Here is a 24,749-nt window from a genome sequence, read left to right as displayed (position 1 = left end):
CCGTATCATCCCATGTGTAACGGGTTGTGTGAGAGGTTCAGTGGAACTCTCAAGAAGATGTTGAGGCGTATGACCGCTGAACAGCCAAAGGAATGGCCGCGGTTCATTGCTCCTCTTCTATTTGCTTATCGAGAAGCCCCACAGCATTAATTGAAATTCTCACCCTTTGAACTGGTGTATGGGAGGTCGGTCCGGGGCCCACTTCAAGTCCTTCGTGAGTTATGGGACGATGAAGAACCCGACCCTGAAGTCAAGACCACCTACACCTACGTCCTTGATTTGGCTGACCGCCTCCAGTTGACGTGCGAGTTAGCTAAGGAAGAACTGATCAAGGCGCGTGAAGTTCAAAAGTCTTATTACGATAAGAAGGCAAAGCTTCGGAAGTTTGGTCCAGGCGATAAATGCTTGGTATTACTCCCCACTGCCCAGAACAAGTTGTTGGCGCAGTGGAAGGGTCCATTTGATGTAGTAGAGCGCATTTCAGACCTCAACTACATAATTCAGATGGGGAATCTTCGTAAAAGGTTCCACATTAACGTGTTGAAGGCTTATCATGAGTCAGACCCCGAGGAGACTGGCCTGCGAGTAGATGATGATAGTGACCAGCCACTGGAAGAAACCGGGGCAGCTGCGGTGATCCCAGCTGATGACCATGATGACGAGCCCTTAACCGCTCAGTCCCATCAGGAAGAGACTGTCGGAGATGTTTTACTTAACCCTGACTTAGCAGTAGGGGACCAAAATGCCTTATGGTCACTGCTCTGTCAGTATGCTGATGTCTTCTCAGACCAACCTAGACTTGCAAAGGTTGCGTGTCATAAAATTGAGTTGACCAGCAATGCTCCTATAAAGGTTAAGCCATATTCGATTCCCATGCGACTACAGGGTGCAGTAGATAAGGAAATTGCTGACATGGAGACTGCAGGCATTATCGAAAAGTCCTCATCTTACTGTAGTCCGATGGTAGTAGTCCGCAAGAAAGATGGTGGAGTCAGGATTTGTGGCGACTATAGAAGGCTCAATGCAATCACCAAAGTGGATGCTGAGCCGATGGGTGACCACATTGCCATCTTCTCCAAGCTGGCAGGGTCACGATATTTTACGAAGCTCGATTTGGCGAAGGGATTCTTCCAGATTCCCCTTCACCCTGAGAGCCGTCAGTTCACTGCCTTTGCTACTCCTAGGGGGTTGTACCAGTATAAAGTCCTCCCATTTGGACTTACCAATTCCCCAGCAGTATTCAATCGTGCCATGAGACAAGTGCTCCATGGTATTGTAGGAGTAGAGATGTTCGTTGACGATGTCCTCGTTCATTCCACCACGTTGGAGGAGCACCTCAGACTCTTGGGAATTGTCTTCAGTAGACTCCAGAGTTTCAACATGACTGTGAAGCCTAGCAAATGCAAGATTGCTCACAGTGAGGTGGAGTTCCTCGGTCATATTGTTGGCAACAATCACTGCAGGTGTCAGGGTGACAAGATCAGGAAGGTTAGAGAAGCCCCGAGACCTGTGACCAAGAAACAGGTTAGGGCATTCCTTTTCCTAGTGGGATACTATAGGAGTTTTATCCCCAACTTTGCTCTCATTGCCCAACCGTTGTACGAGGTGCTACGGAAATATGCTCCAAACACCATTGAATGGGGAGAAGCGCAAGAGAGATCCTTTATCGCTCTTAAGAACATGTTGTGCAAGGAGACTATCTTGCAGTTGCCTGATTCCAGCAAACCTTTCATACTGCGCACTGATGCTTCACAAGATGGAGTAGGTGCCGTATTGATGCAGGAATCGGAAGTTGGAATCTTCCCAGTGGCATACCACAGCCGTAGGCTAAAACCCGCCGAGAGGAATTACAGTACTGTTGAGAAGGAACTCTTGGCTGTGGTTGATGGTGTTAAAAAATATTATCTTTTTGGGGCACCATTTACTCTGGAAACTGATCATATGCCACTCACTAGTCTTAGCACGACCAAGACGGCTAATGCAAGATTGACACGCTGGACACTGTATTTACAGCAGTTTAACCTTGTTGTGAGATCCATCAAGGGAAGTGATAACGTAGGTGCAGACCTGATGTCTCGCCTGCTAACTGCTAACATGGGCAATTGTTGCATGCTGGGTTCTGTAAGATAGGCGTCCTAAGAGATTTGAGTAATCCAAGGACCAGCCTGGTTCCCAGTTAAAAGTGTAGACCAGACGCCTCACTCGTTGGCCCTACAGGATACAGTATATCCAGGGCTTGTACATACATGTATACCATAAGTTAAGGGGGAAGTTTGAGAACCCTGCAGAGACAGTCCGAGGCTGTGTATGAATTACCTTGTGGAACGTCTCGAGCTGAGGGCCTTTCTGAGGATTCCCGGAGAATGCACATTACCCACATGAGTGTTCACACCCACGGTGGGTGTTAAAACGTGACCTGCCCGAGACTGCGTAGCGATTCTCAGCTTCCTGTATTAGTCGTAAGTGTAGAGTTAGGTTAACCAGTAAACTACCCGTCCTTATCAATTTGTGAATTCAAGAACTGGCACGTTTCCTGGTTAATAATGTTAGGTTAACTAGTAAACTGCCCGTTCTAAGAGATTTGAGTAATTCAAGAACTGGCATATTTCCTAGTTAATAAGCGTTAACCAGTAAGCTATAAGGGTTCTAAGCAATTTGTGAATTCAAGAATTACGTTTCCTGGTTAATAATGACGTAAGTACTGAATGTTAGGCAAAGAGAGAGAGAGAAATAACAGTTTTGATGCTCCACCTTAATTTCTTTCACAGGTGTAGCTGGTGGGTGCAGCATTGCTGTGCAGATCAGCTGGTCGTTCCTGTTGCATGCTGCCGCCCCTTCTATTCTGCCTCGTCGTAATTATTTTAATATAAATTTGTATTACTGTGTCATTTTACATGTAGGTACAGTTACACTACAACTGTCACACCTACACCGTGTATTACATACACTGCACTACATAACAATTAGTTGTTAATGTAAATGTAGCGAATTTTCGCTCAGTTTGACCTGAGTACAGGATTTTCACCGTCGTCACGGAGTTTTTCCCTCAAGCTTGTTTCTATTAACGTAAATACGATTTTTTTTTTTTCGCTCACTGGCGACTGCGACTTTCTCCTGTAGCAGGATAGCACACACACCACAGTGTGAATCTTGTGTGACTGAGTTAGGATGTTTACATATATATATATATATATATATATATATAATATATATATATATATCCACAAATTTTTTCCCATAAGGAAAAAATTTAATTTTGTAGGGGCGTAATGTAGCGAATCAAATTCGCGACATTACCCTTTTGTGAGAAGCCACGAACTATTAGTGGAAAACTCACTGTTTATCGTTCAGTTAACTGCTCATCGGCGGGAGTCCTTTCAAATCAATTTGTCAGTGTCATAAGTGACCGTCCCTGTGTGAGACATTAGTGCTTCCGCCGAGCGATTTGTTTTGGGCGCGTTTCGCTCACTTGACCATTAGAAATGCGGCCTAGTGCTCCCCCTTGTTCCCACGACTTAGGCAGTCCAGTTGTTGCTGTGACGGAGAGAGGTCCTGTGCCAGCAGTGTGAGAGGTCAGCTAGTACCCAAACTCCACTTCACAGTTCTTCAGTACTCCCATCCTTAGTTCAGCTTTGGGTGATACGCAGCATTCATCGACCAGTATTTCCATTTTGTATTTCCCTAGTCTTAAGAGTTTAATTAAGGTGTTTTTCCTAGACGTAAGAATTTAGCTCTCGAGTGAGTGAGTGCGATCTCTTTATTTGATTTTGAAGTGTAACGTTAAATTTATTTTTTTGTAATCAATAAATTTAAGTTCTTTTTCTTGAGCTTAATGTAAAGTAAAATCTTGTTTCATTTTTCCAAATTAAGCTTATTTCCCACATAGCTCCTAGCTTGCATAGACGTTTTACTATTCATAACTGGTACTTAGACCAGTCTTGATTTATTAACTTAAAATCCGTTGTGCCACCTGGGAGTTAAGCATCGGCAAGAACCTGATGTTAGTATTAGTTATTTATTGTCAGGGGTGAAGTAACTTTCTCCAGAGGCTAACAGTACTAATTCAGCATTTGTGAGTAATTAGTCTCTGCTGTGTACTGTTGAGAAAGTTTATAAATTCTCGTTCTTAGAGAATCGTTGCTCGAATTAGCAAGACAATCATTGTCCTTGCTCTTTAATATTATTGAATATTATTATCAATTAAATAATACATGGCAGATATTTTAAAAACACTTTGATATTATAAAAAGCCCCGTGACAACAGCCTATTATAACTTGGCTCCACCCCAACCAACCCCACCTAGCCTGGTCCTGGTCCCTTCTACGCCCCTAGCAAGCTTCCTGTCACTCTGCCTACCACAAATTCCACCTCACGTCGTCACATTCCACACTGCCATGAGGGTCTGTGTGATCTGTGTATCTGTTTGCAGCATTTTAACCAACCACACGTCCTCACCACGGCATTATACATTTGACCTAACACTAAAGCAGGTGTTCTTAAAGTAGTGCCTCGATACCCCCAGGGGGTATCGAAATGGCTTCTTGGGGGTATCCAGAAAGGTATCCTGGAAAAAAAAAAAAATCGTGTATGGTAACTACTAACTAATCTGTGTATGATCGTTATTTTGTTGAAAATATAAATAAACGATTCTGTAAAATTCAGCTGTCTGTTCATAGCCGTTCTCTCTCTGTCTCTCTCTCTTTCTCCTTTTTTTTTTTTTTTTTTTTTTTTTTTTTCGGGAAACTGAAAGTGGATGGAGTAACAGTATTAGAGAGGGAGTATCGGGTTGACTCGCAGTTGAATTTTGGGATGTCGGGTCTGAAAAATTTAAGAGCCACTGCACTGAAGGATTACACTACCTTCCCCTCCACACCACACCACACCTAACACCAAAGGATTCCACACGACATCACATCACACCTGACACTAATGGATTACACTACCTTCCCCTCCACACCACACCACACCACACTTAACACCAAATGATTACATTACCTTCCCCTCGACACCACACCACACCACATGTAACACTAAAGGATTACACTACCTTCCCTTCCACACCACAAAACACCTCACCTAACACTAATGGATTACAGAACCTTCCCCTCCACACCACACCACACTGCACCGCACCACACCACGCCTAACACTATAGGATTACACTACCTTTCCCTCCACGCCACTCGTCGTTACACACCACCACTGCACACCACAGTAAACCACACCACACCACAAAATAAAACTGGCCCCACTACACCACAACCCACCACAACACCACGCTTTAGACCACACCATCCTTTACAGCAGCCTCGTATACCCCCATTCTTTATAATAGTACATCTCACAACGCATCGCAGCACGGCACACCACATACCACACGACATCCCATCACACCACACATCTCACCAGCCCACCACTTAACACCACACCATACCAGATTTCATCAGTATACCCCACCTCACCAGACCTCACTCCACCACATCTCTCCAGCCCAAGTCCCAGCAGCCACACCTCTCCGCATTCAACAACGGCCAAATTCCATTCCAACCACGCCCAAATCCCCCCAAACCCCCGTCTGTCGTAGATCCCACGCCTAAATCCCATTCCCAAACACGCCCAAATCCCACTCAGCCCTACCTGAATCCTGTCTAGTCCTCATCTAGCCTCCCAATCACGCCCAGATCCCACGCGCAATTACCAAGCACAACCATAGCCAAATCTCATACCCTGCCCCACCCAAATCCCTTGCCCCGCCTCACCCAAATCCCTTGCCCCGCCTCACCCAAATCCCTCGCCCCACCTCACCCAAATCCCCCTTCCCACCCCACCCAAATCCCCCTTCCCACCCCACCCAAATCCCCCTTCCCACCCCACCCAAATCCCTCGCCCCACCCCACCCAAATCCCTCGCCCCACCTCACCCAAATCCCCCTCCCCACCCCACCCAAATCCCCCTCCCCACCCCACCCAAATCCCTCGCCCCGCCTCACCCAAATTCCCCTCCCCGCCTCACCCAGATCTCACGCCCAGTCACAAGCTCAGCCACATTCAACTCTCACGCCCAGCCAGAGCCAAATCCTACACCTAGACACGCCCAATTCCAACCAGTTCTAGCTACGCCCATATCCCACGACCAGCCACACTCATATCCCATCCTGTTCTGGCCATACCAGTATCCCACCAGCCACGCCCAATCCCAACTAGTCCTAGCCACACCCATATCCCACGTCTAATGTCGCCCCAAATCCCAACCATGTCTAGCCACACCCATATCCCACGTCCGACCATCCCCAAATTCCAACCAGTCCTCTAAACTCGTCCTACCCCGGCCGGCTGCGTGTTTTTATCTGCAGATGTAAAGTGACATTAGCTTTGAGATAATTAGCCACTGGGAAATGCAACAGTGCAGTGCTCATGACAGCACTGCATACCGGGTACTCTGGAATAAATGAGTTGCCACAAATGTTAGTCCTGTGAGCACACACATACAGTGTATTTTCTGAGGGAATGAATGAGTGAGGGAGTGAACGAGTGATGTGAGGTACATGTGTACAATAAGGCAAGTCTCTTGATACAGGTAAATAATTTGTGCTTCCACTACTACCATACCCAGTAATAAATGTTATCATTACCTGTATCAAATATAGTCTTATTTTCACAGAATAGCTGAAATTTGTATTAAAAGAACATATATGTTGTCCCCACCTGTCTTAAAGCTGCGATCATTTCTGTGAAGAATATTATTAGTGCAGACTTGTTCCAACAGCTGTCGCTATTCCACCAGTAATAGTTATGTGTTGCACTCCCTAATCGAATATTTACTCGTCTGAATGATATTTATAGCATTCTTAAATTGTGTATTTGTACAGAGAATGGATAACATCAATACATGTCTTACACAAAGTATAAAGTAGTAAAGTGACCCCTTCCGTAAGTCGTATTTGCATGTCAGTACCATTAATGTTATGACATTTGTCAATAATTATGTATTACCATCCAGTTAGTGGAGCAACAAGTTGTATTGTCATACCACTGTACCCAACCAATGGATTTCTCAACCCCAGTCAGACATAGGGCTGAAGCCACCTCTTTGGCTTCCAAGCCGAAGCCGGCGGCCTTGGAAAGTCGTGAAGCCGAAGCCAAAGCCAGGTAAACATTCACAGAGACAAAGCCGAAGCTGTGAGAATTTTATGAAGCCAGTAATCAGCTTCGTGTCACAGTATGCCAGTTGTAACCAGCCAGTAAGAAAATTAGAACTTCAAATGTAGTGAGTCCTTCCCAGTGAGTGCATAATACCTTGCATCTTACCTAGGGGCAAATAGGTACAGTACCATTATCTCTTACATACAAATGTTGACCCTAGGAATCGTCAGTCTGGAAATAAAGGATTCTGTATATAATATTTGATATTTTTATTGAGCTGAAGTGGATGCAAAAGAAAGGACTTGAAAATTTGAAAATCAGGCATTTTTTTTTTTGCATTTTCTGTTCCTGTAACGAATTTTCTGGGTCTGGTGCTTTAGTCAGCAGTTGGGGTTGAAGCCAGGCCCTTGGCTTCGAAGCCGAAGCCACGACCTAAAAACCATGGCTTCATGAAGCCGAAGCCGCGACCAAAAACCATGGATTCATGTAGCCGAAGCCACGACCTAAGGACCATGGCTTCATGAAGCCGAAGCCGCGACCAAAATCCATGGCTTCATGAAGCCAAAGCCAAGACCTAAAAACCATGGCTTCATGAAGCCTAAGCCGGCTTGGGTCCCATGTCTGACCCCAGTCTATATAATGTGATCAGCGTGATATTGCCCCACATACAGACCTGGCTTAATTTCAGCTTACCCAGGCGTGACCGATTAATACATGTTACTTCAACTAGGAAATTCCAGGTGATGCTGATGACTTGGGCTGCTGGAGCTGTCCCACCCCTTCCCCCATCCCCACAACCAACCCCACCCTCCAAAAAAATGAAAATTATAGTTGACATGCTTTGATTGTAATATATATATATATATATATATATATATATATATATATATATATTCCCAAGTCCCAGTAGGCTTCCTACATCCCCACATGTCACCACTTCGGCGCTAACACACCATCCATATTGAATACATGCTAGGGCTGTCTCATACAAGACTGGTGTACTAGTATTAGCGGGGGTAGTTTTATGACATGTCGGCGGGTCACTGGTAGATCAGAAAAGTCTGCTTTTTATGAAATTTAAATCCTTAAACTGTTCCCAGCCCTAGCTGGGATTCGAACCTGGGTCCATTAGGACTGCAGGCCGCCTCTTTACCGATTCAGCCACCGCCATCCGCATACCGTAAAGTGGTGATTTTTTTTCCTGCATAACAGTTGCAGACAGAACAAAGCTACATTGCTAAACATTTATGTACTGTACTTCATGTATGGATAAATGTTGCACATATTACCTACTGTTCCCCTTATGTATTATGAGTAACAGTATAGTTTGTATTAATTGGCTCCACCTCCACAGGGGATATGTCAATCGAGGATCCACCAGTACATCCCGCTACAAGTGCTGAAGATTGTCCTTCCATCAACGTCCATCCAGATGCTGTTGTACATCATTAGTTGACACCAGCAGACTATGGTAGATATTCACCCATTCCTCCTCCAGGATTGTATAATGATTATATGTAAAACATGCAACTTGATGGCAATGACTAATTTTGTAAAAGGGGCACAAATGGTTGACAGACGTTTCCTCTGGTACGATGTATGGATGTCCATAAAATAATACAGAACACATTATGGCATATAGTCATAATATACAAGTGTCATATATACAAAATATGATAGCATAGCCAATTTGTGATGAGGACATTACAGAGTAGCTGCACAGTGAATTAGGCAGTCTCCCCTGTCCCAGTGATTATGGTGAAGATAATGCACTGTCCTTATACTGATGGTGCCCATATTGCACACCAAACTATTTATGACATTACATAGATGGCAGCATTCATTCCTTGCACCCTGATGGTCAGACTCCCGTGGAAGAGGACAGAGATAGAGTACCACAGCTGGAGAAGACACTGCATGGTGAAACTCTCCTGGAAGTGAACAGAGATGGACTACCACAGCTGCAGATAGCATTGCATGGTATGTTGAATGGCTAGTCGTAATGCATAGTACACAGTTTAATCACATAATAGTGGTGTATACCAGTTTATCTGTACAGTTACTGTAAAAGAATATAGTATAGGCACTACAACAATAACATTCACACTCGGTGTTACATAATTGTCAAACATATTTATAAAATGATCTTGTTGTTGAATTCAAGTAAATATGAATGTTTGCGATGACTAGGTATATGTTAATCGTGCACTGTCTGAAGTAGAAAAGTATTTATACTTGTATATCCACGTAGGCGAATATCTTGTGGTGTTTTAACATGTTGGAATAATTAGTATGTAATATATTTCATGCTACCAGATTTTAACCTTAATATTCTTTACGCGTGGCATTAGTCGCATGCATATTCCAGGGTACGGTACAGGCACTCTGGTTGGGTGAGGTGGGTATAACCGTGCTAGGGGGTGGCACAGACGCTTTTGGGTAAGTGAGGTGGGCATAAACCGTTCTAGGGGGTGGTACTGACGCTCTAGGGTAGGGTAAGGTGGGTATAAACGTACTAGGGAGTGGTACAGACGCTTTCCTTTACTCCCTATTGGGTCTAGAATAGTAACCGCTTAAGAAGAAGAAAACGCGGCAGGACTGCTGGGCCGCCTGGTAGCGCCATGTTTACATGTGGAAAGCTGGATGTGGGAGGTGAGTTTTCAGTTTTTTGGATGTCTGGTATAACATTTAGCACTGCTGATACATCGTATATCGACAGTGAATACTGGTAGATTCTGATGGTGGGGCATTCTGTCGTAATTAGAGTCTACTTAGCTGCTATAATATATATGAAGAAATTGATGACCATCGATGTCCGAGGCCTGTGTCGACTTTATAAATATTATGGCGTGGGTAATGGACACATCATACAAAATAAATACCTAGTAGGTACCTGGATACTCACTGAACATTACTGCTAGCAATCCAGCATGAAATTATGTACATGTGTTTGGTGCAACATGATTTTCAGTCATATACGGTACGATTTTGTTGCAGAGATATATGTTTAATTTTGTTGATATGGGATATACAGTTGAGCCTTGCAGATTGAATTATTTGGCCTATAACCCAATAAAGATATTGTGTCATTTTATTTTTACCAATAGTTGTAGGGCGTACAATACCAATTCATTTCTCTACGGTCCACCACAAATTACAAAATACAGTATTAGTAAGGTGATTTGTGTGTGAAGAACTCACGTAATATGTCTTTCACAGGTTTATCAAGATGCCTTGCAAATGGGGGGGAGGTAAAACAGAGGCATGCCAGAATAATTAAATTCAATGTGGCTCTAACTCAGTACAATATGAAGTAGACTTGTAACATCAGGTTAACATGCTGGCATAACACCCGAGGTAGATTAAAGAGTGCAGTGTGTACCTTCACCTTTATTTATGTAGTGTTATAGCATATATCTTTTTTAAATAATAACAGTCCTACGTCTTAACCTGGCCTGTTTTTCTTCATTCATGGCATATATATTTCTGTAACATGTGGCCAACATTTTTGTACTGGGACAGCATATGTCCTTTACTTTTACAATAATTTAGCACCACATTTCAGTATTCAGCCAGGTTAAACATTTAATAAGGGAATATTAAATTTTTGTGTTGCTTGTAAGGCAATATGAAAGTCATGGAGTAGATAAATGTCTCTGCTCTGAATTCTTACATTGCCTACTTCATATATAAACTTAGATTTACTTTGATACCACATTAAAGTGTTGTCAAATAGGATGTAGACTTCCCCCCCCCCCCATCTATACACATGGCTACCTTTTTGAAAAAAACACTTTTAAGATAACTTATCATATTTCAAAAGAAGTGATAACCATACCAAAGATAGCCCTATTCCTGAAGCTTCTTTTGATATTTACATTTCATAATAAAACCTTTATCTGAATGTTTGGTGTAATATTTTGCCACTAATAGTAGGGTTGACCCCCACCTCACCCTAATTGTAGCTGAAGAGAGTTCACAGCATCCATTAATTGTTTGATTTTGTTATTAAAAGCACCATTAGTAGCCATAGAATCTGGTGCTTGAATGTTTTTCCCTTATACTGTAATTATCACCAATCCAGCTGATCAAAGTAAGGCCTTTAGGAGAAGTTAGAGGAAAGTAAATAGTGACGATACTAAACTCTGTTTACTTTAACTTGGCGTAAAATTGCCATCTAACCATCTTCAGTGTTGTGCTGTAATAAGAGATTAGCACTAACATAGACTATGGTGCTAGTCACGAAGAGGTGCTATGGAAAGGATATGGAGTCACAGGCCAGTAGGTTAGTATTGTGGTAGGTGTCATAACTATGCATGATATTTTCCAAGGAGGTTGGAGAAGTCTTTGTGAAACGTTATTTATTTCTGTCTTCTTTGAAGAAATAATAGTTAGGAAATGAAAAAGAAAACAATGAATATTCATAAAACAATATGGCTAGTGTATGTTGCCTTTGCTTTGGTGCATTCAAAAATACAAACGCCGATTTGAATTTAAATTGATACGACCGAAAAAAGGCAGTCTCGAAAATATTGTTTACTTGACCTTTCTTATTATTCGTTTTAACACTAAGTCAATCATAATTTATTAAAGTTAAGAATACAGATTTTGTTTTTTCTTAAAATTTGTAAGTGTAATGGGTTTGAATGGCACTGAGGTAATTATGGCAGAAAAATAACGAAATATTGGCAGCGCGAAGTATTCATAATATCCACTTCCGGCGTCTTGGGGCTATAAAAGGTGAGCACCTGCGTGAGCGACTCTAGTGGACGAGTTAGCGAGAGGGTGTGTTGTCCGCGCTCTCGCATTTTCATTGTGACTCGTAATTTTATAACGGTTAGTAAGGTTAAAATTAATCGTACTGTGTAGTACGATATTGGATTGTGATATAGCTTACGATTAAGTTTTGGTAAGCTCATCCCAAAATGTCCCACACAGTTGTACACATGGACAACGGGGTCTACCGCCCCACCACTGTCCCCGTCAACACTAACGGGATTCGGCCCCTCCTCAAAAAGATATTGTTCGTACTCATAACTTGTTGGTTCGTAATTGTATCACTTACTGATTTAGGTTTCACCATTTTTGTCAAAACATGTGTTCCCTATTTCCGTACGGATATTTCTGATATTGTTTCCAAATTTGTTGAGAATGGTGTTCCTGTAGACACAATTTTGCGCCATAATATTGAGCCATCAAGGCTTAACTGGGCAATTAAGTCATTAGGGGAAGAATATAGTCACTATCCCGGTAGGCTAATGTTGTCTGAATTGACCGGGATGGTAATTTCTTCACAATTGCGGTATGAGCTCAGCGCGGGTCTAACTTGGCTTATTGTTCATCACTGTTGGTTCCTCACCACTTGGGTTGGCTTTTGGTTTGTCAAAAATGACGTGTTTCAGGTTGTGCTGTTGGTGCTGAGTGTAATTCTGGGTGTCAGTATGCTGAGTTGGCAGCTGGCACTGAGTGCCATCTATTGTGCCCAGCTGCTTCACCCCCTGGAGGCCATAGTTGGGGTGATAGAGGTGTGGGAGGTGTGGAATGGGGCTTGGGTGGGGGTGGTGGCGTGGTTTGTGGTCAAACTGTTGGTCAGTGTCTCGGCACTGTACCTGAACCACCGCTACCACGACCCCACACAGCGGCAGGCCCCACCCCCACACCTGGTGTGATTTACCACCACCCCACACAGCGGCAGGCCCCACCCCCACACCTGGTGTGATTTACCACCACCCCACACAACGGCAGGCCCCACCCCCACACCTGGTGTGATTTACCACCACCCCACACAGCGGCAGGCCCCACCCCCACACCTAGTGTGATTTACCACCACCCCACACAGCGGCAGGCCCCACCCCCACACCTGGTGTGATTTACCACCACCCCACACAGCGGCAGGCCCCACCCCCACACCTAGTGTGATTTGATTCATCTTATAAGTTTTTGTTTTACTTTAATGGAATCTACATTTTGTTTTGTCTTTGTGAATAGTGCTGAGAATTATCTCTATGGACAGACATTACTCTCTGATGTTATTTGTTACTCTCAGTTTACTCTGTCTTATTGGAGGGACATTTACTTTCTTTGATGTTACTTGTTACTCACTTTTTTACCCACTTTGTTACTTTTTTTAATGGTGGCGTGGAGGTAGAGCCCTCGGGTCAAAATGTGCTGTGGTTCAAGTCCCAGAGGTAGCCAGAGGGAGTATACTTTGTGTGCTGAGTTATTTGTTACTTTGTTACCACTTTTGTTACCTTTTTAATGGTGGTGTGGTAGTAGAGCTTTTGGGTCAGAATGCACAGTGGCCTGTGGCTGTGCACTGTGGTTGGAGTCCCACAAGTATTTCTGTCTTGTAGACATTACCAGGGGCGTAGGGCAGCCTCCTGTCCTTAAGTGTTCTGCACTACACCAGCCCAGCCTGAGGCCTCTCTGCTCCAAAGGGGAAAAAGGAAATGTTCCTCCGAGCTATACCTTATTAGATCATATAGCCCTGCTAGGTGACAGGAGGGCGCTACCCCTCCCGGCATGGGAGCTACCGGGCGTTGCTCTATCACACGACCCCCCGGTCCCGAGTCCGACGCTCTACCACTGAGCCACTCTGCCCACCTGCTCTAAAGGGGGAAAAATACAACTTGCTCTCTTTATCTACCTACAATTCCTCGTGTGTTGTTACTTTTCTCTGTACTATTTCTTTTAATGGACACTCATTTTGTTTTCTTTCATTATTATTATTATTATTATTATAATTATTATTATATTTTTTGATTCTGTGAAATGGGTGTGGCGATTGCAACTGTCTTCTTACAGTCTCATGAACTTCGGAAAAGTAATTACCCTAGGCAACATAGATAGTTATCTTGTTATTTTAGACTGCAAAATGCGTCGAGTAAATAAAAATACACTTTTGTGATATTTAAGGAAGCCGCCAGTTTGCCTGTGGTAGCCTGTTTACTGACGATGCGTTGATTACTGACTGTCTTGCCGACGGGACGTGTTAGTGCATCAGACATTCAAATTTATAGGATGCCTAATGATCCAGCCTAACCTAACCCATCCTTAGCTAGAGTATCCTAACTGGGGGCTCCACGCCCTCACCCCTCTGATTTTAAGCACCTAGGATTGCCACTTAACCTTATCTAGACACCCCTCAGATACCTGTCAGTCCAAATCCCAAGGTTGAGTCTTACTAAACCTAATCTAATCTGTCATAACCTAACTTATTCCAACAGCCAATCCAGTCCTATCCCAATCTAACCAATCCGTTCCTAATGTAACCAAGCCTAACTTAACTGAAATTTTCCAAACCTAACATATCATTTGGGAAATTCAAATTATGCCAAAAGTAAGACATGCATTTGGAGAGTTTAGCAGCAAGACTTGCTGTTGCTGGTACTTTCGTGGGAGTGAGGGAATGTATGATGTTTATATAAACAAGTCTATATATATTTCACAGATGTCAAAAAAAATAATCCCTGTGATTATGGTAATTTAGGAAGCACAACAAGTAGCCTGTGAAAGACTGGTTTCAATAGGAAATATGGAAGGGCTGTGTTCTTGTGGCAAAGTATTAATCTTTATATATATATATATATATATATATATATATATATATATATATACAGGGTGTCCCGAGAGTTAAGTCAAAAACTTTGGGAAATGATAGAGGAGGGAATTCTAAGGAAAAAATGTTATATGAATATGTGTCCAAATCCCATCCGTTACAGAGCTACAGTTACTGATGACCTTGTGGGCGAATTACGAAGGAGACCATTTTCGCCCATAAGGTCATCAGTAATTGTAGCTCCGTAACAGTTGAGATTTGGACACATGTTCATATAACATTTTTTGCTTAGAATTCCCTTAACTGTCATTTCTCAAAGTTTTTGGTATAACTCTAGGGACACCCTGTATATACTGTACCCTTAAGGGACAGCCATTGTTTGTGGTAATATTCGTTACTCAATAATGTTTATGTTTTGTGAATGTGCTAAACCAAATATAACTTTGTGGTCACATCACCACTACCTGAATTAGGCCAACAGCACACAAGCAGCAACAGTTGGTAAGTGATGATGATAAAACTAGGTGGTAAAAGACAGGGCATGTGGAAAGCAAGAAGATTGACAGTCATGTGTACAATAATTACCGTATGTGCAACGCCAACACTTAACTACCCAAGCACCACACCAGCAACCACAGTGGATCAGATGAACTGTGTTCTGTGGTGGTGAACTTGGTTAGTTAGGTTAGGTGGGGAACCGGTACACTCGTGTACCGTATACTGTACACAACGCCAAAATGTGAGTTACTCCAACAGAGCACCAGCAGCCATAGTGGATCTGCTGTATAGACTAAATCCCCGTCCACACTAGGGGTCACGCTCTGTTGCACGTCATGTTGCCCAACTCGGGTTTTCGTGCCGCGGAGGGTCTGTGCTGCATACTTCGGGCAAATCTGGACGAGGGACATTTCATGGTGACAGCGCGCTACAATGCCCTCACAGTAGCTGTCTGGCTTCCGTTACCGCTATGTTTGATCTGCAGTACGACGCAGTGTCAGAAGATAGTACTGGTATTGAATGGTCAAGGGGCAACGCCCTACATTTTATAGAACTGCTGAAGATGCATCCATGTGTCTGGCAAATGAAAAACAAACAATACAAGGACAACTTAAGAAGTGCAAGTTTAAAACAATGACGAGACAGACATTGCTTGCACCACATCTTCTTTTTCCTATTCTTTTTCATTTTGTCACAACATAGTACCACAATGCTCCACATCACAGTCTCTTGAACTGCTTCAGTGTTGGTATCTATCATCACCCTCTTGCAGGTCAATGGTTACTGGTGTGTTCTGCCCATTGTAGTACTACTATGGACGTCACCGGCATCAGCAACATGACGCGGAACAGAGCACGTGGCACGACCCTGGTGTGGACGGGGCTTAACGCTGCACTGTGGTGTAGGTAAAAAAAAAAAAAAAATTGGCAAGCACACAACAAAATGGTCCTGTTGGTTCAGTATCGCCTGTGTATCTCTCTGTCTATCAGTCTATCTATCTGTAGCCAGACGCCATACTCTTATAAAGGGTGGCCGTTTGTCTTTGAGTTGTTTCACGGGGAGGGGCACTAGCCATCCGCCAACCCACTTGGTTACAGGAAGGGAACACGTGTGGGTAGGTTATATGGTTACCACCCAGCTTTGCAAATAGTTTCCTGGCTTACAGGAAACAATTAGGCTTGCAACTCAATGTAAAGCCACCTGGAAAGGAAAGAAGACTAATAAAAAGTGACAGGAAAGATGGGAGAAATAGGATGAGAGGACGACAGACACTGATGAAGATTGATAAAGATGAAGGAAGAAGCAGGCGGTAGTACATCGTGAGTGGATTGAGAATTTAACTGTCCAGGCTCATGGATCAGATTGAAAGCCACCTTCAGTAAAACCAAGCTCCATTTTTTTAAAATCCAAGATGATGCAAAACCAACCAGGATATTTAACCACGATTGTCTTCATATCTCAGGACATATTGTAGTTTGCACGTCAAGAAAATGTTTTATGGTTAATATTAGACATAATTAAATCATTTGTTAAGTACCTCAGCAAAAATGTTAATTTAGGGTTACTGTTGTTGATTGACACCAATATCTTTGATAAATTTTCTGTACATTTCTCTTGGCAGATGCCAGTGTGATCCAGCAGTATACTACACACTCACACCAGTGACCTCAACCAAGACACAGGCATTAAGGAATAGTGGTAAACATTACCAGTAGCTTCCAGAGTAAAAATGAAAACATTCTGATGTTGAAAAGTTTAATGCTTCAGTAAGTTATCCTTAAAACAGTTCTTTCTCATATTTTAGTACAGTCCAAATACCAGGGTTGTGCAGTGAATAGATAAACTATACAGTATCTGTAAGCCAATGTCCATCTATCTATAACCAGACGCCTTAATCCGTAAGGGGTGGCTGCAAACAAATCGCCTCCTTGTCGTCCTGTCTCCTGCCATTTCACTGCCCTCCACCCAGCTCACACACCCGTATCTCATATACCTCTCCACTCCATCTCTCCATGCCATTTCACTGCCTTCCAGCCAGCTCACACATCCCTCTCTCATATGTCTCTCCATTTCATCCTCGGCCTCCCCTTCCCTCTTCCCCCATCCATCTCATTCACACACTCCTCATTAGTCTCTCGCTCTCCATTCTCTCCACATGGCTAAACCACCTCAGTGTATTTCTCTGAACACTCTCTATCTCATCCACACCCACAACCCACTTTCACTCCCTCATTTGTCAGTCTCTCTCCTTGTAACTCCACATGTATGCTTCTTTCAAATATCTCATTTCCGCTGCTCTCACTCTTGACTTGTGTCCTTCCAGCAAGGCCCAAGCTTTGCTTCCATATCTCAGAGTTGGTAACCTTATACTGTCATGCAGTGACTTTTTTTTTTTTACATCTATGCTCACTTCTCTGTTTCTTATCACTGCTTTCAGAGAACCAGCAACCTTTCTTCCCTGTTGTACCCTTTCGAGTACTTCATCCTCTAAACTTCCATCCTTACCCATCACACTACCCAAGTACAGTATAATCATTCAGAGACTGCTTATCCTTTATAAAGTAAACAGTTTCCCCCTGTGGCATTTCCACCTCCTTTTCCTTGTTTCCTCCTAAACCCATCAGTAGTAAGTTGTGGTCTCATATGTCTTTTGTTTGTTTCTCTTTGTCCATTGACACCTCTAGAAATATCTCGTATATTATATGGTTAGCAAAGCAGTCTGACACTTTTTTTTTTTTTTCTCCCATGTTGTTATCCCTCTACAGTTCTGATCACTTTACTAAAATTAGGTTCTTTTATCCATCCATTCAAAATCTAATTTTCCACCTTCATCCAGCAGCTGTTCCAAGAAAACCCACACGACTACACACGTCTTCTGTCGCTGTCAGTGCCTCATCTTTCTTTCTTTCTTTTTTTTTTCTTTTTTTTTTTTCCGTGGTATTTCTGCCTCTTCCCATATTTTTGATATATTTCCTTATCTTTTCCACCCACAGGATTTATGCCTCAGGTACTTTAAAGTGGGGAAAAAAAAAATCACAAATATCACTACTTCCTGTTTCTTTTTCTTTCATTTTGTACTTTTTTATACAAAGTCATTATTATTCCTCCACCCTTTTTGTGTTTTCCTCACATTCTGTGGAAACATTCAAGAAAATACTTTATTTTTCCTAGTTTATTGAAGAAAATCACTTAGTTTTATTTTTTCTAGTTTCAGCTATTTGAGAGGAGCATGTGGAGTTACATGGAGAGGCAGACTGACAAATGAGGAGGTGAATGAACGTTGTGGTGTGGATGTGGGTGTGACAGAAAGCGTTAGGAGAAATACACTGAGGTGGTTTGGCCATGTGGAGAGGATTGAGAGCGAGAAACTAACGAGAAGAGTGGATGTGAGTGAGGTGTAGGGAGGGGGGGAAGGGATGGGGCGGCCGAGGATGAGATGGAAGGATGGAGTGGAGAGAGGGGGGGTGTGAGCTGAGGTGATAGGGCGATTTGTTTGTGGCCACGCCTTACGGGATTAAGGCGTCTGGCAATAGACAGATAGATAGTTTAGTTTCCACTGCACATCATAATGTTTTCATCCACCATGCGTTCTTCTCGTTTTAAATTTGTAAGACCTTGTACAGTGCGTTTATTAATTAAACCATTATGGTATAAGTTGACGTATCCCAGCATAGCTGAGCATGATTAAACCCAGCCTAATGCAGGTCTCATCCCAGCAAACAATATTACGTTGCAGCAACGTTACCACAACGTTGTGTTTATGTTGCCACAACGTTATGGCACTAAATTGTGACAACGTAATCTTGTATGGTTTTCTTAAAGTTGCCACAACGTTGCAGTATAACGTTTTTTGCAACGTTCAGCCAACATTGCCACAACTTTATGTAACCTAGTAGCAACCTTTATACGACTTACCAAAACCAACACATACCTGTATATCTGTGAAAAGGAATAAGCAAAGACAGTTTTTTCTATAGTTTTATTGTACTGAAATTTCCGAAGAATACAACTGGTAATGAGTCCATTCAGTGTTCATACAATCATGTCACATCTTAATAATAACAATAATAATAATAATATATCTACCTATTTCCAGACGCCTTAATCCCATGGGGGTGGCCACAAACAAATCGCCTCGATGTCCCCCTGTCCCCCGCTATTTCACAGCCCTGCTCCCAGCTCACCCCCCCTTCCTCATATACCTCTCCACTCCATCCCTCCATCTCATCCTTGGCCTCCCCCTCCCTCTCCCCCTTCCACCTCACTCACATACATCTCGTCAGTCTCTCATTCGCCATCCTCTTCACATGGCCAAACCACCTTAATGTGTTTCTCCTAGCGCTTCCTGTCACATCCACACAACCATAACATGTACTTAAATAAATCTCCTGACTTTTCAATATACTTTACTCCAGCACAACAGACTGAAGTTGAAAATTACCTGAATGCTTTAAAGTCTGATGCTCCAGGTTATGATATATCCCCCAAAGTGTTAAGATATAAATCAGATGTAATATCTAAACCTTTGACTCATATAATCAACCTTACATTGAAAAACAAGTATGTTTCCTGATCACTTAAAAAAGGCCAAAATTATTCCTACATATAAGACAGGTAGCAGAAGTGATATTAATAATTATCGCCCAATCTCTATACTACCAGCTTTCAGTAAAATATTTGAAAAAGTAATTGCTGTTAGATTAATACATTACTTTAAGGAAAATAACTTACTATCTGAATACCAACATGGGTTTCGTACAGATCGATCAACAGAATCTGCAGTATTACAGTTTGTTTACAATGTTTATAAGTTCTTAGAAGAAAAGTATTATGTAGTTGGGGTATTTATTGACTTATTGAAAGCTTTTGACACATTAGATCACAAAATTCTAACTGATAAGTTGGAAGATATTGGAATAAGAGGTGTCCCACTAAAACTATTTCATAGTTATCTCAGTAATAGAATGCAATGTGTTTTTTGTAACAATAATTTCTCGTCTTTTAAATCATTATCAAAAGGTGTACCACAAGGGTGTATCCTTGGGCCACTTCTTTTTGTAATATACATTAATGATATAGTAAATGCCAGCACAAAATTTAAGTTTACGATTTATGCTGATGATACTAATCTTTTGTTAGCAGACAAAAATATAAATTACCTACAATCAAACTTGCTCTTGGAATTAAATTTAATAAATGAATGGATAAAATCTAATAAATTAAAGCTTAATGTATCTAAAACAAAATATATTTCCTTTAAAAACCGATCAGTAAAAAAACTCTTTACCACCATTACTACTTGATGGTGAAAGAATACAAAATGTCAGTAAAATACAATTTCTTGGTATACTCATAGATGAGAATATAAATTATAAATATCATATAGATGAAATATGTTTAAAGTTATCCAAAGTGTGTGGTGTTATACAAAGTCCGTTATAATCTAACAACAGAGGCTATGGTCAGCATTTATTATACACTATGCTATCCTTACCTCATGTACTGTGTAGCCATATGGCCATGTACTTGGCCCTCAGTTTTGAACAAAATAATAGGAGCTCAGAAAAAATTTTAAGATGTATATATTTTCTAAGTAAATTCGATTCAACAACCCCAATATTTTCAAATACAAAATTGTTGAACTTTGAAAATATTCATAAGTATTTTACATTACTACTGATGTATAAGACCTTAAGAGTCTATGTAGGTAATGAAATATTTAAGTTTGTAGAAAACCCACATAAGACTCGTAGTAATAACATTAATTTATGCTCTCCACAATTTAGAACAACCCTCTTCAAGAACAGTATAATATCTTTCGGCCCCCAACTGTTTAATGGTTTACCAATAGATAAAAAAATTCTCCTTAAGTCAAGTAATATCCTAACTTTTAAAAGGGAAATGAAAAATTATCTGTTAGGTCAGCAATACATACATTACACATAATTTTGTAATAATTTAGGGTAGAACAAAAGCACCATATATTATGATACAATTAATGCATAGTATGTGTGTGTGTGTGTGTGTGTGTGTGTGTGTGTTTGTGTATGTGTTTTGAGAATATATGTATATATGTACATTATGTATGTATGTATGTATGTGGGTATATATGTATGTGTATGTATATGTATGTGTGTATATGTATATATGTATATGTATGTGTGTGTATATGTATATGTATGTGTGTATATGTGTATGTGTGTGTGTATGTATATGTATGTGGGTATACTGTATATGTGCACATGTGTGTATGTGAGAATATGGATGTACAATATATATGTAAAAGTATATGTGTGTATGTATATCGATGTATATGTATTTATTTATGAATGTATGTATGTATATATGTATGAGTGTATGCATGTATATAATCATAAGGTTGTAGTTTATATTTAAATAATTTACTTTTTTTCTGATACACATACGATTGTAGCTGATATATCCAACTAAAGCAACCACAATTTATATATAGTATTTATAAAAATGTCTGTCAGGGAGCTTAGGCTTGACAGACCGTTGCTTGTTATGTAATGTTCAAATGTATAGCCTACATGGATGTATGACTATAAAGCAATAAACATTTACTTACACCACAACGCTCCTCCACTTCCTCATTTGTCAGTCTGTCTCCCCATGTGACTCCACATGCTCCTTTCAAATAACTCACTTCCACTGCTCTCACTCTTGACTTCTGTCCCTCTAACAAGGGCAAAGCTTCACTTCCATACATTAGAGTTGGTATCACAATACTGTCATGTATTAGCTTTCTCACCTCCCTGTTTCTTATCGCTGCTTTCAGGGAAGCAACCTTTCTTCCCTGTTGTACCCTTTCAAGCACTTCACCCTCTAAACTTCCATCCTTACTCATTACACTACCCAAGGACTTAAATGCACTCACATTTTCCATTTCCATCTCATCCAACCTCACTGTACATTCACTGACTTCACTTCTCTCGAAGACCATCACTTTACTCTTCCCTGCATTCACCTTTAGATTCCGTTTCTTACACACACACCCAAATCATCCACCAAGCCTTGCTGCACCCCTTCGTCTTCATTTAACAACACACCATCTGCAAACAACAGTACTGGTAGTTTTCAAACACTGCCCTGTCTCACTAGAGCCGCTCCAACATCCACTGCCCTACCTTGTATCTCTTTTATAACCCCATCCATATACAGAGTGAACAACCATGGAGACATGACACATCCTTGTTTCTATCCAACCTTCAAATTGAATAATTCACTCAGTTTACTATCCACACTGACTGCAGCCTTAGCACCCTCTCACATACTCTTCACAGCCTTCAGCACCTTCCTATCTACTCCATATATTCATAATATTATCCACAATCCTTGTCTATCCACCCTGTCATGTGCTATCTCTAAATCCATGAAGGCTGCATACAACTTCTTTCCCTTCTCTAGAAACTTTTCCACTAAAGATCTAAGAATGAGTATCTGATCTACACAACCTCTTCCCATCCTAAAACCTCCCTGTTCTTCTCCAACTAATTCCTCTGTTATTTCCCTTACTCTGTCAATAAGCATCCTACCATATACTTTTCCTATTACACTAAGAAGGTAAATGCCCCTATGATTACCACACACTTGTTTTTTCCCTTTTCCTTTGTACAGGGGAATAATTATACCTGACTTCCAGTCCTTCGGGAATCTACCTTCCTCCCAGGCCAATCTACACATCTTCCACATCCATTTTATTACTGTCTCTCCCCCATGCTTCAGCATTTCACCACACACTTCATCAATAAGAATAATAATAATAAACTCATCTGAAATGTCAGGGCCAACTTGCTTAACCCCAGGCTCCTCCACTCCTCATGGGGCAACATAGGATTGGATCATGGATGGATAATTTAATCAGTTTGGGATTTACACACACACTGGCATATTAAACATCGAACAAGTGTTTATAAGTACCAGCCATTCTCAAAACCAACCAAAGATAACCCAATAATGCCTATGCGGCATCTTTCCATCAAGGTCCTTTTGGGATCAGGATTAGCTGGGGGCAAGGGGGAGTAGTTAGTGTTATTCTTGAGGTAATCTTAGTCCAAATTAAAATAATTTGCAAGCACATTTTTTCCCCCCACTGTCCCCTTTTGTCGATAAGGGCTATGGTGTTGCCCCTGGCCAGAGGACTTAAGTCTGGAGTGTGTAGCCCTTTATGAGTGGTTGCCTTTCCTGATGTCTACCAGTAACCCTTGGGTGGACTCGAACATCCGACCCTTCAACCAGAGTGGAGCGCTTTAACCCACTGAGCCGTGGTTGCAACATAATAAATAAAAAATATTTAGTTTGTTGATAACAGGCTCAAAACTAACACATGACTTTGAAGTGTCTAGTATAATAATAATACATACATACATACCTACAAGGATGGCAGAAAGGTTGCAAGAGGATGGAAAAAAGGCAGAATATAGGAGAGAAGTGGAAAGCAATTGGGTAAATATGATCTGGGGCAGATGAGAGAATGGAAGGTGTGTGCAAGATATTCACAGGCTGTTGCATAGAACTGTGTGCCTCTCATGTCAAGAGAATCTCTAACTGGTAGGACTTTAGTTTCAAAATGTAGGTGAGCTATGGGGGTGGTTTTGGTACAGCCAGTGACAATTTGAAAGGCAGTGTTTTGTATGGTTTGTAAGGTGTTGTAGTGAGTGTTGGAGAGGATGGGAGTCCATGCCGGAGAGGCATAGGATATTACTGTACTGACCTGGACGTGTCCCGCTGGATGGACCTGTCCAGAGTGTGTTTAAGAAACAAACAAATCAATAACATGGCCTAGATTAATACATATAACACATTCTGAATTGGCAGTTTCCAGAATTATTTTCTAAGACAATAATAGGGACCTTTTGCATATGTAACAAAAAGCACAATGATATGAAACAAAGCTTTTACTTATTTAATGCAGTACACTCTATTGCCGTACAGTATATGACATAGGAGTACTACCATATTCCTCACAACATTCTACATTGTTACATATGGTATAGCATTTGCTAATTCCAAACCTCAGGTAGCACTAAGAATTGGTCTTCTCATTACAGTATGTCAACACATAACGTCTTAATCCCCGTCCACACGAGCGGGCAATGCCCGCGGGCACAAGCGAGCAGTTTGCCTGTTGACAGGCTCACCGCTTGTGCCCGCGGGCAAATGCGTAAATTGACCGTGGCAATTTACGCATTTGCCCGCAGGCACAAGCGGTGAGCCCGTCAACAGGCAAACTGCTCGCTTGTGACCGCGGGCATTGCCCGCTCGTGTGGACGGGGCTTTACAGTCCAAAGACAACAGATAATAACTTGTAACAGTCTGTGTGTGTGTGTGTGTCAAATTAAGTAGTGGTGATAAGATTTTTAAAAATTGTGGAAAAGTGTCCACTGCAGGATATGAAGAGTCGGGCACTCTACTGGCTGACAGGAAACTGATGCAAGGAGTGATTGTTTCTATGATTAAACAAGTGACTTTGTTACTGTCAGGTCAAGGGTCAGGGTTCAGGTTTTGATGGTGTACAAGGTCCTGCCAA

This window comes from Coenobita brevimanus, chromosome 96, assembly GCF_032717465.1.
Source record: "Coenobita brevimanus isolate Jiangsu-jjx chromosome 96, ASM3271746v2, whole genome shotgun sequence".
NCBI lineage: Eukaryota > Metazoa > Arthropoda > Malacostraca > Decapoda > Coenobitidae > Coenobita > Coenobita brevimanus.
This window is presented reverse-complemented; position numbering follows the sequence as displayed.